We start from the raw sequence: 13,947 nt of genomic DNA, 5'->3' as shown, positions 1-13,947 counted from the left end.
AGTCATTCCACCATAAAGACAGAGTATATATATCAAACATCAAAGCGTTTTAAATATGTGAGGAAAAACTGATAAAACTGAAAAGAGAAATAGGCAAATCACAATTATGGTTGGAGACTTAAACATTCCTCTCTCAAAATGGATAGACTAACTAGACAGAAAATCAGTAGTCATGTTATAACTCAATAGCACCATGAACCAGCTTGATCTGTTGACAGTTATAGTACATTCCACCCTGCAACATCAGAGCATACATTCTTTCCTAGATATCCTGGTCATAAGACAAACCTTAACAAATGTAAAAGACGTGAAATCATAAAGTGTGTTCTCTGACCACAATGGAATCAAACTAGAAATCAGTAACAGATAATAAATAGGAAAATCTCCACTTATAAACAACACACTTCTAAATAATCAATGGGCTAAAGAAGTCTCAATGTAAAATAAACAAAAGAATTTAACTGAATGAAAATGAAAAGACAACATATCAAAATGTGTGAGACACAGTGAAAGCAGTTATTAGAGGGAAATTTATAGCACTAAATGCTCATATTGGAATAGAGGAAAAGTCTGAATTCAATAATCTAAGCTTCCTTAGTGACTATACTTATTGTGGTGATGTAAAATAAGTAATATACATTAAGTAATATATAGAATTGTTGAATCATTATGTTGTACACCTGAAACTGATATAATATTGTATATCAACTATACTTTGATAATAAATTCTTCTAAAATAAAATTAATTAAATTAAACATCACCCACAGAAAAATAATCTAAGCTCCCACCTCAAGAAACTCGAAAAAGAAGAGCAGAATAAACCCAAAGCAATAAGGATAAAAATAATAAAGATGAGTGGATATCAATGAAATTGAAAAAAAAATAAGTGAAACAAAGGGCTATTTATTCAAAAAGAGCAATAAAATTGAAGAACCTCTAGCAAGACTAACAAATAAAGAAAGAAGACACAAATTACCAATATCAAGAATGAAACAGGGATTATCACTACAGACACTATAGACATTCAAAAGTTAGTAAGGGAATATTACAAACAACATACACACATAAATTTGACATTTTAGATGAAATGGAGCAATTCTTCAGAAAGTACAAACTATCAAAACCTATCCAAAATGAAACAGATAATCTGCATAGCTCTATAACTTTAAGGAAATCGAATTCATAATTTTAAACCAACTAAAAAAGAAATCTCTAGGCCCAGATTTTTTCACTTGAGAGTGTTTAAAAAATTAACAGAAATTCTACATTATCTCTTCCATAGAGCTTAAGCAGCAGGAGCACTTCCCAAATCATATAACAAAGTTATCATTACCCCCATATTAAAATCAAACAAAGAAAGGGGGACCTGGTTGGCTTAGTCGGTATTACATGCGACTCTTCAGCTCAGGGTCATGTGTTCAAGCCCCACACTCGGTGTAGATATCACTTAAAAATTTTTTTTTAATAAAAAAAAATTTTAAAAAATACCAAAAAAAGGAGACTACATATAAATAGTCCCTCATGAATATAAATGTAAAAATTATTTTAAAAAACTATTATTTATCTCAGCAGAGAGAAAGAGGGAGACAAGTAGACTCCCTGCTGAAGGGGGAGCCCAATGCAGGGCTCTTTCCCAGGACCATGAGATCATGACCTGAACTGAAACCGAGAGTCGGATGCCCAACCAACTGAGCTACCTAGGCACCCCTAAATGCAAAAATTCTTGACAAAACATTACAAGTAGATTACAGCAATATGAAAAGAATTATGCACCATGACCAAGTTGGGGTTTATACCATGGATAAAAGGCTAGTTTAATTAATGTAACCTACCATAATAACAGGCTAAAGAAGAAAAATCATCACATAATTATATCAAGTCATACAGAGAATGCATTTGGCAAAATCCAACAACCTTTCATGATAAAAACCCTCAGAAAAACAGGAAAGGAGAAGGACTGCCTCAAATGACAAAGAACATCTTTAAAAAACCTATACCTTACATTGTTCTTAATGGTCAAACTCTGAAATGTTTTCCCCTAACACTGAGAACAAGGTGAGGATGTCCCCTCTCACTACTTTTTCAACATAGTGTTGGAAGTTCTAGCCAGTGCATTAGGGAAGAAAGGGAAATAATAGGTGTATATATCAAAAAGGAAGAAAGAAATCTGCCCCTATTTGCAGATTACATGGTGGTCTATGTCTACAAAAAAGTCTAAAATTAATAATTGAATTCAGCAAGGCCACAGGATAGATCAACATACAAATATCAATTATATTTCTATATAATAACAATGAACATGTACACACAAAATCAAAAATACAATACCAATGACAATTAGTCAAAAAATATGAGACACTAGGATGCAAATCTAACAAAACTTGTACAGCATTTGTATGCTGAAACTACAAAATGCTGGTAAAAAAAACAGTAAAGAAAATCTAAATAAATGGAGAGATATACTATCTTCATGGATTAGAAATTAAACATAATAAAGGTGTCAGTTCTGCCTAAAATAATATAAACAAGTTGAGTACAATTCCTACCAAATTCAAAACAAGATATTTTTTAGATACAGACAAAATCATTCCAAAATTTATATGGAAAGACAAAGGAATTAGAACAGCAGAACTACTTGGAAAAAAAAGAAAAAGAGAGGCATCAGTCTACCTGATTTCAAGACTCATATAGCTACAGTAATCAAGACTGCATGGTATTGACAGAAGGATATATATATAAAACAGTGGAATAAAATAGAGAAACCAGACATAGATCCACACAAATATGCCCAACTGATTTTTGACAAAGGTGCAAAATCAATGCAATGCAAAATCAATGCAGTAATCTTCTCAACAAATGCTTTAAGAACAACTGGATATAAAAAACAACCGGATATAAAAAATAGTAAAATAAAATAAAAACCAAAAAGCCTCAACCCAAATCTCACACTTATGTAAAAATTGCCCAAAATGAATTATGGTCTTCTATGTAAAATGTAAAACTATACATTTTTTAGAAAATAAACATAAGAGAAAGTCTTTGGTATATAAGGCCAGGCAAAGACATGTGACACCAAAAGCACTATCCATAAAAGGAAAAATTAACCTATTGGACTTTATCACAATTAAAAAATTTTATTCTGCCACATACTCTATTAAGAGGATGGAAAGACAAGCTACAGACTGAGAGAAAATATTTACAAACCACATATGTGACAAAGGTCAAACATCAAAACATAAAGAACTCTCAAAACATAACAATAAAAAATTAGAAAATGGGCAAAAGATAGAGATATTTCATCAAAGAGGATCTACTAATGGCAAACAGTTGTATGAAAAGATATTCAACATCATTATCCATTAGGGGAATGGAAACTAAAGCTATACTGAATATCACTACACACCTCTCAGAATGGCTAAAATACAAAACAGAGGCTAAGATGTGGGGATTAAATATGATCATGTTTATAAAGCCCTCAGCTTTAACTAGCACATCTTAAATAATAGCCATTCACATAATAATACAATACAAATAATACAAAAATATATATAGGAGATGTGTGCAATGACCATCAGTAAAAAAAGAAATTAATATTAGAGCAGATGGGGACAGAGGGTATATGAGAAATCTCTATACTTTCAATTTTCCTGTGAACCTAACTGCTCTAAAAATAGTTTACTAATTATTAAAAAGAACTTTAATTGAAAGAATACACAAAAAATAAAATCAGAAAGATGCCAAATTCTGCATATTTGTCAATGTTTTAAGATACTGATTTTTCAACGGTGGGTATGATAAGTAATTTCACAAAAAGGTGAGGGGAACATTTGACTATATATATCAAGAATAACTTCTGACTTGGTAATTCCACTTATAGGAATTTATTCTTAGGAAATAATCAGATAAAGGCACAAAGGTGTGTGTGCAGGTATATGAGATATATATATATAGCATATATACATGAATATGATGATTATAGCATTGTTTATAGTAGCAAAACATTGGAAATAATCCATGTCCATAGATAGGTTGAATCAATTATGGTGGTGCATCCTTATAATGCAAGATGTGAATCTATATTTATTGACATGCAAAGAGGGCAATGATATTATATTGTGAAAAAAAGTTATTTATTACTTCTGCAATCAGAAAGCTATTTTTATTTTGGAAAAAAACTATAGCTAAGTGTTCTAAAATACTATAATGACAATGCACAGTCCTCTGGATCAGGAAAAGTTGAATTAATGGAAGGGCTTTAGGGTTAAACAATGTTTATTTATAAAACCAATGAACTAAAGACAAATACATATCCTTGCATAGTAGTAATGACATGTGATCAGAATGCTCATTAAAGATTTTTCCAAAGTAATGTCTCTTTCCCAACCACTTCAACACTGCTGAGGCCCACATGTTAGCTTTCCAAGGAAAGCTAATATTTGTTACCTCCCTAAAATTTAGACAGACACTCCTTAGTTCTCCAGGTACTGACAAAACTTAAGTATCTCTTTCTAGCAAATGTAATGAGATAGTTAATAAGGATCAGAATATATAGCAAGCTGAGTATTATTTTATTATTTGAACATGGTTATCAGTAGGGAAGGAATGGGAAGAGAGGAAAATTCAAAAACTAGGAACAGAATGGTACTTATCTTGTTTCCTCCAGAAGGAGACAGATGGGTGAGAGTACTTACTATAATCAGAAATAAAGTTACATCATCTGTTCATAGTTTTTTTGAGTTCTGTGAAGTTTAAATACACAATAAAAGGATGAAGAATTATTAAAGTTGTGTATACACTTTATCAAACACAAAGGAAGCAAATGTATTTCATATAAAGGTAGACATATTCTGAAATTGGTTTATTAATGTTCATACGTTGTATGTCATGGTCTTTCCCTGAGCCATGAGATCTGCAAATGTAATAACATCTGCCTAATAAACTGTTGGTTGTATTTTCTCTGCATGTTGCCTTTCAACAAGGCAGAATATCTAACAAAGCAGAATTTCTCCTAGACTTTACAAGGCACTCATGAGTGTCAATAGCCAAGAATCATCATCTCTCTCTTACTAGCTACAATTTGCGCATACCATGCATGTCCTTCACTATATAGTAAGACATCTTTGATTTTTACCACATTGGTAAAGGCTGTCCTCATCCTTCAGCTTTAATACAGCTGGAACTTTGTAATAGAAGTGTCCACATTAATCCCTAGAACATACCAACTGCTGCTAGGGGTTATACTCAAAGGTACCTAAAGGTCATTAATTTAATACAGGGAATATGAACAGGTCCTAGAGTCTTTTAATCCCTCTCTGCCAAATGAAAGAGACTAAGACTTCCTGACAAGAAGTGTGAGGAGGCCATCAGCCGGGGCCATTCTAGGGTCTGAAGCCTACAACTGCCTTGATCAGGGGGCACCTGGGTGGCTCAGTTGGTTAAGCATCCCACTCTTTATTTTGGTTCAGGTCATGATCTTAGGGTCATGAGATTGAGTCCCAAGCCAGGCTCTCCATGATTAAGATTCTCCCTCTCCCTTTGCCCCTCCTACCCTACTCTCTCTCTATCTCTCTTAAAAAAAAAAAAAAGTCAGGTCTGCAGACACAATTCATTCACTCATAAACATGGCCTTTTACCCAGGTCCTAGAATATCATTCATTGAATAAGAGTACCAGAGAAAACAGTGGGGAGTTGCATCAAGAGAAACTGAGAGTGACAAACAGTTCTGAAAAGACAACTGGAATTTTGGTGGAAAACAAATTTTGTACATCACAGATGAAAAGATAACTAATGACTAATGACTAAGAAAAGTTTAAGATTCATCCATTCAATGTGATGTCTAATACACAGACCGTCCCCACTCTTAGCTCGATCTCTACAATGAATCTTGTCTATTTCTCTCACACTGGACAAAAGAGGGTTCCCTAAAGCCATTACAGTAATTCTAGTAAAACAGAATGGTTATTATCATAGCTTTCCAAAGAATCATGGTTTTCTTTAACAATGCAGTTTTTACCCTTTTTGATTTTTAGATACAATATCTGAGAGAGAATGTGAGCAACAGAAACAAAATTTAAGGACTTAACTTCATTGGTATGTTACATACAGGGAAGTAATGCGGTAGGAATGCCAGACTGCCAAATGCAATGCAGTTTAAATGTTTGGGCCACATCCCTGACTAACTACAAAAGGGGAATCTTAAGGAAGAGCCAAGTATATAAAATTTGTTCATGAAATGGCCTTCAATTTATTTTTACCTATACTCTGCCGATTTTGTTTGGTATCCTAGTTTACTGATTAGCTTCATTACTTTTTTTCAAATTGCCATTATGGTAGAGGCCCCTCACCCCTTGGCAGAAATCCAAAGTACCCCCATACCCAAGTTTTTCTTCCCAGCCAGCCCTAACTGGGCCCACATAAAAACCAGCTCCTTCATGTATAAAAGCACATCGTTCTAGGTGCTTTTAGTTAAAGGGCTTGAGGTTTTTCTGTTGTTCCCTTCTGCTTATTTTCCCTTTTTATTCTTTCACGTTTTTTCTTAAAAAAAAAAAAAAAAGTGTTCATATGTGTGTGGACCACTTTCTAAAGGCCACAATAAATCTTTTAAATCTGAGTACCATATCAAAGAGAGTAAAAGCCTCTTGGAATGCCATCATAGTGAATCAACAAAAATGATTCTTTTCTTTAAAATTTCATGTACTCAATAATTACAACTATGTAAATAAATATACATTTGAAAAAAGGACTAAAAGAAAAACAACAAAGAAAAAATTGTGTGAGTATAGTGATGGAACTTCACTTGTTAAAATATCCTGGGACTGTGGCTTACTTCATGGGAAAATGTTAATTACTAATTTAATTTTTTATAGGTTATAGAGCTATTCAGATCTTTGATTTCTTTTTTAGTTAGTTTTGGTTATTTTTATATTTCTTAAAAAATGTCCAATCACCTAAATTTTTCAAGTTTTGTGTAATGAAGTTGCTCATAGTAAACAGGGTTATTTCAATATTTAAAATCCTCTGGTATGTCTATCATTAGGTCCCTTTTATATCCCTAATACTGTTCACTATTTTTCTATTTTACTAATCTTGTCAAAAAACAAGTGCTTAGCTTTATTAATCCTCTTATTGCTTTTTTGTTACATTGATTTCTGAATATATTTTTATTATTGTCTTTGCCACTTTGAGTTTATTTTACTGGTACTTTAAAATTTTCTTAAATTGCATAGCTCTTTGAGTCTTTCTTCTTTTCCATCATCAACAGTTAAGGCTATGTATTTCCCTTTATAATTCTGCTTCAGAACTCACCTCTGAATTCCTCACTCAAACTCAACACGTACAAAACTAATCTCAGGTCCCTTTCCCACACACCTGTTCTTTCTGCGGTCTTACCAATCTTGTCAATGGCAACTCAATTTTTCCAGTAGCTCTGGTCCAAACACTTGATGTCATCTTTGACTTCTCTATCATGTTCTTCATCCAGTCTGTCAGCAAATACTGTCAGCAAAACCTTCAATATACCCAAAATCCAACCACTCTGTCCTCATTCCTTTTGCTGCCAACCTGCTCTGAATGGTCACTATTTCTCACTCAATTATTGTAGTAGACTTCCAAATGCCCTTATCCTTCAAAAGTCTATTCTTGACATAGCATCTGAGTCATCTATTCACTCGTTGATTCCAAGTCATCTACTGACTTCCCCTACTATTCAAGAGAAAAAAATCTCAATTCCTTATGATAGGCAACAAAGTCCTATATTACCAAGCCACCTGCTACCTTTCTGACCCATTCCATTCTCTTATTATTCTGCCATTCTGTTCACTGCTCCAACGAAACTGCTGGGATTTAACTCAGAGTTCACCTTCTTAGTGAGGCCTTCCCTGACAACTTTATTTAAAACTGCAGTCCACCCACTCCACCATTCAATATTCCCTATCCACTGTCCCTGCTTTGTTCATCTTTGTGGAACATATCATTATCTAATATACTATGTATTTTACCTACGTATTTACATATTGTTTCTTTCACTATAATGTAAACTTTATGATGCCATAGATTTTTGTATGTGTGTCTGTTTTGTTCTTTGCTATCATCCTAGTTCTAACAATAGTGCTGGCATGTGGCACTCAGTAATTAATTACTGAGTAAAGACAACTAATTAATCCTTTGAAATTTTCAAGGATTTATGGCCTAGGACATGGTCAATTTTAAAAAATGTTTTTGTCCGTTCATGAAAAAAGTATAGTCTCCAATGTTGTATATAGTACTCTATACATGTCCAATAAATCAAGCTTTTAATTATATTGTTCTAATCTTATATTTCCTTACTGATATTTGATTTGTTTAACCTATCAATTACCATATGAAAGGAATTAAAATCTCCAACTATGATAGTGGATTTATCAATTTATTTCATGTGTATTTAAGCTATGTTTTACACATTTAGAATTGTCTTATCTTCCTAGTGAATCGATTTTTCTGCCGAGATTGATCTCTAGTAATCTCTACCAATGATTTTGCTCTAAAGACTATTTCTATAACATTGCTAGCTCTTTTTTTGGGTATTTACCTAGTATAATTTTTCCCATTCTCTAGTTTTTAAATTTGTTTTACATGTCTTTTGTAAAAACTTACAAGAGAAATCTGTTTCAACAATCTCTGCAAATGAAAAATTTGGCTCACTTACATTGATAATGACTATTTTTAAAATTGATTTCTACACCTCATTGTGTGTTTTCTGTTTGTTGGTTTTTTTTTTTTTTTAATGTTTCTTCCCCCTATATGCTGTACCCTCCCCCAATTCTTGCCTTCTTTCGGGATGAATTATTTTCCTCATCCAACATTTTCACTATATTTGTTTGAAATGTACTCAATTTCTATTTTTTTAGTGATTACCCTAGAAATTCTACCATGTATATTTTACTTAATAAAATCTAGTATTAATCAGTATCTCTATTTTCCTCTTGGAAAGTATAAAGACCATAGAATGCTTTAACTTCTCCATTCATTTTCTGATTTATATATTGTTACTGTTCAGGATTTTATCTTAATTTTGAACCCCTTGAATTAGACATTGGTGTTTATGTTTCATACTATCGATTTTTGTGTTCCCACAAGTTTAATATTCTTTTTGGCCCACCATTCCTTCTTGCCATTCATACCTTCCTCTCTTATGGTTCAGAGACGATGCTACCCTTCAATGGTACTAGATTGATGTGGGGATCTTGGATCCAATCTCCCACTCCGCTTGAGCCCTAGGCTTTGTCTCCTATACTCTTAAGTATAAAGCCTTTGTAAACCAAGTTCCTCCCTGCCAAGTGCCAGCACGTGCCCTCAAGGCAAACTGAGAGTTTGCTCACTTGTAGAATCAAGCATCCTTGTCATTTCAACCTGAGTGTTTCCCTTCGTTTCCTGCCAGCTCAACCTTGCTTTAAGCAAATATTTTAAATATATTATCCACCATTTTTAGATGATCTGACCGGGAAGTTTTTCCATGCAAATATTGTCTTGTTCCCTAAATATCCTTAGGTAACTGTTTTAGTATTCATATGCTTTTTTTTTTTAAGATTTTATTTATTTATTTGAGACAGAGAGAATGAGAGAGAGAGAGAGAGAGAGAGAGAGAGCACATGAGGGGGGGGAGGGTCAGAGGGAGAAGCAGACTCCCTGCCAAGCAGGGAGCCTGATGCAGGACTCAATCCAGGGACTCCAGGATCATGACCTGAGCCGAAGGCAGTCATCCAACCAACTGAGCCACCCAGGCGCCCCTAGTATTCATATTCTTTGAATTGATTTCACATAATGGTTTACTTACTGTGTATGCTCCATTAGTGAAAAATGTAACTGAAAAAGCCATTTAGAAATCAAATTGGTTAACAACTTTTTTAGTCACAAATGATTTTTTTGCCTGTCATATATATTTATTGCATAAGTTAAGAACCATTCCAAAAGCTAAGAATAATTTCCAAAACACTACCCTTTTTTTCCTGAACTCTAAATATAAATATTGACTCCAATATAATGTATATTTCCCTTCAACACCTTATCATAAAAATTTTCAAACATCTAGGAAAGTTGAAAGAATGTATTTACCACCTAGATTCTATCACCATTTTACAATATTGTTTTATCACATATCCATCCATCTCCCTTTCTATCAATTCATCTTATTTTTTGTTGCAGTGCAAAGGAAAATGCAGACATCAGTAAATTCTGCCTCAAATATTTCACATAGTATTTTTATTTCTAAGCAATAAAGCTCTCTTTCCCAACATTGTGCTTACTATTTTATAAGAACTGAAAAGCATGACTCTGTGCCATAATCACCTAACACCATTTGAGTCAAAAAACAGTAGTCTTACAGTTAAGAGGGGAAATAAGTAGAAAAAATTAATTTTAATCCTTTATATTTCCATGTTAGTAAAATAAGCTTCATATGTGGCACATTTACTTGAAATGTTTGCCCTTTTATTTCATCAATATCTAGGAGTTCCTATTACAGTTTCTTTTTATTTATAATGAAAAGCTCTTACTTGTTAACACTTTCCTATTCAGTAGTTCTGGAGGACTATTCAATTTCCTGAGGACAGAGAAATGAACAACCAACTTCTGAACTTAGACAGCTGAATTTACCTTCTGTGACATTGTGATTTATAATAAGAAATATATATTTGGTCTTTGTCCCATTCCTGGCACAGAGCCCCTAAAATCCTCAGAGTTTCCTAACTGAAAGGAAAATCTTTTGTTATTCATACAAGTCCCTTTCAGCCCATCTGAGTTTATATTACAGAGAAGACTTTGTGACAGCCCCTAGGCTGGGGGCTGGTTGTCAGTGGAATCAAGCACACAATTAGAAGATTGGAAATTTCAGTCCCACCCCCAGACCTGGGGCTGGGCAGAGGGGTTGGAGATTGAATTATTACCAATGGCCAATTATTCAATCAATCATGCCTATTGTAATGAAGCCTGCATAAATATCCAAAAGGACTGGGTTGAAAGAGTTTCCAAACTTGGTGAACATGTGGAGGTGCTGGGAGGGTGGCATTCCTGGAAAGGGAAAGAGGCTTCACATCCTCCCCCATATAACTTGCCCTATGCATCTCTTCATCTGGCTGTTCACTTGTATCCTTTAAAACATCCTTTAAAATACCAGCAATAGTAAGTAAACTGCTCTCCTGGGTTATGTGAAACTGAGGAAGGAAGGGGTAGCAGGAAACTCCAATTTGTAGCCAAGTTGGACAGAAGTTGTGGGTAACCCAGGGACTTACTACTTGCAAATGGCAGCTGAAGTAGGGACACTAGGACTGTGGGACTGATCCTTTTATATGTGGGGTCTGTGCTAACTCTGGCTAGTGTCAGAACTGAATTGAATTGTAGGACATCTAGCAGGTGTCAGAAAATCACTTTGTGTGGGGAAAAAAACTCCCGCCTATCTGGTTTCAGAAGTGTGAATATGAGAGTAAAGGAAAACACACTGAATTTTTTTTACACACCTTCTATAGATAGGTGTCTTCCAGCTTAATGATTTTATGAATTAGACTGCATCATCTATTTAAAATTTTACTACAGTAAACATTTTATTTAGCTATCATATCAATATTGTACCTCTGCTTTCTATCTTCAATGTTAAGAGCAATGATTTACATTTATAGGAAGCATTTCTTTATGAAAATTTATCACTTTGAACACATACAAAAAGGTGTCAAGAAAGGACATGAGAAATAAGTTTTAAAGTTTAGATTCATTTGGATTTGGAGGAAGGCTGTCAAGATAACTTAAGAAAAGACAAAAAGACCCATGGTCTTCCTCTAATGTCAAGATAAAAACAAAATTATATGCAAAAAAATTTTAATAACCCACATAGATAATTGTCAATTATCACAAACTCATACTATGACCTCACACTTTATATGCTGTATGAAATTAAAATCAGTGTAATATTTTATTCCTTATCAAAAGAGGCTAATCTGGACTCAGGCAACCTCAGTCCTCAGCTTTACCAATTAGTGACCTTAGGTACACCCCTACTCTGCATGGTGCTCTTTTCTTCATCTTTAATTTAAAATTCTTTATGATAGTCTTTACTGTTTAGGACTTATTCCATTATCTAATAACTTTTTTAGAGTATTATACTAGCTAGACAAGGTGCAGGTTGTAATGTAATTCTAGCACTCTGCGAATACAAAAAAGTATTTGGCATGTTCCTTTTCCCCTAAGTAGGAGAACTTCCTGGCAGCAGATTAAACAAAAAAATAATTCCAATTTAAGCTATTTCATTTAATTTCTTCTAAACTTACTCTTCTTTTTTCATAATGTTATACATGGCCTACTGTCAAAAGAACTAATAAACACTCATTATAACTGAAATAATTGCAAAGCATGCAAAAAAGAAAACGTGAAAAACGCAGTATACCCCAAGGAAAAACATTCAATTCCAGGTATAACCACACAGAAAAGCTAAAGTCTAATAATAATGACAACAACAATAATAGTCACCTCATCAAAATACATTCCAAAAAATAATTAGAATACTGCATTTGAGGAAAAAATTAATAAACAAAAAATTGCACATTAGTAGAATGTGTGAACATCAGCAGGATATGAGCATCCTAGGGCCCAGCATTTTGAAATGCAAGGCTCATGCACAACTAAATCACTGCATAAAGTCAGAGAAGCCAGACAGCGAGGCCACCAAGAATATGCCTCCAAAACATCTGTTTCATTCAAATTAATCTTTTTGGGCTCTTCAGGCAGGAGGTGAATTCATTAGTTTTCCCCAGAAACAAGGAAAACAAAATATAGTCAGAGCAAAGAACAAAGCCCTATGTCCAAATAAATGTGACACCAGCCCCAATATTTTTGGCGTATGTTCACACGTAGAAAAATGCCTCATTCAGGATGAAGAGTTTCTTGAAATATGCTAAAGTCATTCAGATAAAAAGGCAAGATTCAATCATAGATTGTAATTCAAGCAATATATTAACATTTTTTAGTTTCTAAAAAGACTGTTTTCCAAAGGTTTCCCTGTTGGGTAAAGATTAAAGTGCCACTTAATAGTTTATTTATTTGTCAAATGATAATACCCTCTTACAGAGTTGTTCTGAGAAAAAAAGGAGAGACTACACATGAAATTGCTTGAAAGAGTTAAAAAGAACTATATCAGGTTATAAATGAAATCAAAACTCTACATTCAACTCGACCTAATACTTCCTTTTGGTACATGAAGTTGGTAATTCTATTACTTCTTGTTATAAAACACATCATATATAAAAGTATACAACATGTATATTCAACTAAAAGAATAATAATTTTAATGGACCTTGGTATAATTCCCTCTCATCTTAAAAAATGGAACATTACTAATACCTTGGAAGCTCCCATGTGCCTATTCCTATTATATTTCTCTTAACCCATCCTACACTATCCTAAATTTTGTGCTAATCACTTCCTTGCTTTTATTTATAGCATTGGCACATTTATATGTATCCCTAAACTATCTAGCCATCATCTATCTAATTCCATCCATTCACCTTCCTTCCTTCCATCCATCCATCCATTTTTTGAACTTTATGTATATGGAATATGCTATATGTACTTGCCCTTCAACTTCTATAGTCTTTTACTCAGAGTGATTTCTTGACATTATTATCCAATTTTTCATACAATCCCTAAGATTAAAGAAATGTATTATACCCATTTAAAGCAGAGAAAATGAGGCACAGTGCAATTAGGAACTTGCCACATTGTATGAAAGGACAATCGACAAATCCTTCTACAGTAATTCTGAAAGTAAAGCAAACCAATGACTGTCTCAGAGCTTTATAGCACATTCATATTTTTAGCTTCAATTAAAACTAAAACATTTCTCTAGTGCTAAGAGCACAATTAATACTTTAAAACTGACTTTACCCCCCAAAAATTGACTTTACATAGTATTGTTTGCTTTCATA

The 13,947-nt window shown here is 33.6% G+C and overlaps 1 protein-coding gene and 1 long non-coding RNA gene across 8 annotated transcripts in view; one reads left to right on the top strand and one right to left on the bottom strand.

The window, feature by feature from the left end:
• LOC113937823 (WD repeat containing planar cell polarity effector) overlaps positions 1-13,947 on the bottom strand; it is a 435,562-nt gene that overhangs the window by 240,380 nt on the left and 181,235 nt on the right. The gene's annotated exons all lie outside the window — the stretch shown is intronic.
• LOC118357260 overlaps positions 1-13,947 on the top strand; it is a 44,720-nt gene that overhangs the window by 9,546 nt on the left and 21,227 nt on the right. The gene's annotated exons all lie outside the window — the stretch shown is intronic.

Source organism: Zalophus californianus, chromosome 8, assembly GCF_009762305.2.
Source record: "Zalophus californianus isolate mZalCal1 chromosome 8, mZalCal1.pri.v2, whole genome shotgun sequence".
NCBI classification, from domain to species: Eukaryota; Metazoa; Chordata; class Mammalia; order Carnivora; family Otariidae; genus Zalophus; species Zalophus californianus.
Note: the sequence above shows the minus strand (reverse complement) of the source record. Positions and strands in the feature narration are given on the sequence as shown.